This window comes from Nerophis lumbriciformis, linkage group LG27 (assembly GCF_033978685.3).
Source record: "Nerophis lumbriciformis linkage group LG27, RoL_Nlum_v2.1, whole genome shotgun sequence".
Taxonomy (NCBI): domain Eukaryota; kingdom Metazoa; phylum Chordata; class Actinopteri; order Syngnathiformes; family Syngnathidae; genus Nerophis; species Nerophis lumbriciformis.
In genome coordinates this window covers 34,530,266-34,532,033 of record NC_084574.2, presented here as the reverse complement: position 1 = coordinate 34,532,033, position 1,768 = coordinate 34,530,266, and positions in this window count along the sequence as shown.

Here is a 1,768-nt window from a genome sequence, read left to right as displayed (position 1 = left end):
GAGGTCCCCAAACTACAAACAAACGGATCCGGCCCGCCAGCGTCCAAAATCCGGCCTGCGGAAAGTCCTCAAATAAAATATATATATATATATATATATATATATATATATATATATATATATATATATATATATATATATATATATATATATATATATATATATATATATATATATATATATATATATAAATCCTGAGTAGTCTTGGGTTCAATCCCGGGAATCTTTCTGTGTGGAGTTTGCATGTTCTCCCCGTGACTGCGTGGGTTCCCTCCGGGTACTCCGGCTTCCTCCCACCTCCAAAGACATGCACCTGGGGATAGGTTGATTGGCAACACTAAATTGGCCTAAGTGTGTGAATGTTGTCTGTCTATCTGTGTTGGCCCTGCGATGAGGTGGCGACTTGTCCAGGGTGTACCCCGCCTTCTGCCCGATTGTAGCTGAGATAGGCTCCAGCGCCCCCCGCGACCCCAAAAGGGAATAAGCGGTAGAAAATGGATGGATGGATACATTTTTTTTTTTTTTTTTTTTATTATTACTTTTTCTGTTCTTTCTAATCCATTTTCTACCACTTGTTACTCTTGGTGTCTCCTAGCCGCTCAGGCAAATGCATTCTTCCATTGATAACGTGACCACAAGTGCGCACTCTTTTAGTCAATAGTGCGCAAAGAATACACACATATATATATATATATATATATATATATATATATATATATATATATATATATGTTGAGGGGTTAGTGTGTCTGCCTCACAATACGAAGGTCCTGAGTCGTCATGAGTTCAATCCCGGCCTCAGGATTTTTCTGTGTGGAGTTTGCATGTTCTCCCCGTGACTGCGTGGGTTCTCTCCGGGTACTCCGGCTTCCTCCCACCTCCAAAGACATGCACCTGGGGATAGGTTGATTGGCAACACTAAATTGGCCCTAGTGTGTGAATGTGAGTGTGAATGTTGTCTGCGATAAGGTGGCGACTTGTCCAGGGTGTACCCCGCCTTCCGCCCGATTGTAGCTGAGATAGGCTCCAGCGCCCCCCGCGACCCCGAAGGGAATAAGCGGTAGAAAATGGATGGATGGATGGATGGATATATATATATATATATATATATATAAATAAATAATGATAAATGGGTTGTATAGCGCTTTTCTACCTTCTACTTCCACATTTACCCATTCACACACACATTCACACACTGATGGAGGGAGCTGCCATGCAAGGCGCTAACCAACACCCATCAGGAGCAAGGGTGAAGTGTCTTGCTCAGGACACAACGGACATGACGAGGTTGGTACTAAGTGGGGATTGAACCAGGGACCCTCGGGTTGCGCACGGCCACTCTTCCACTGCGCCACGCCGTCCCAATATATACAGGTAAAAGCCAGTAAATTAGAATATTTTGAAAAACTTGATTTATTTCAGTAATTGCATTCAAAAGGTGTAACTTGTACATTATATTTATTCATTGCACACAGACTGATGCATTCAAATGTTTATTTCATTTAATTTTGATGATTTGAAGTGGCAACAAATGAAAATCCAAAATTCCGTGTGTCACAAAATTAGAATATTACTTAAGGCTAATACAAAAAAGGGATTTTTAGAAATGTTGGCCAACTGAAAAGTATCAGGTGACCATAGGTGATGCGCTAGCTGTCCAAAGTCGGGATCCAGGGTGGACCACTCATCTGTGCATCAGTTGATGACGTCTCTGCGCTGCTGACCTGTCTCCACTCAAGATGATCCCCTGCTGGCCCCACTATGGACT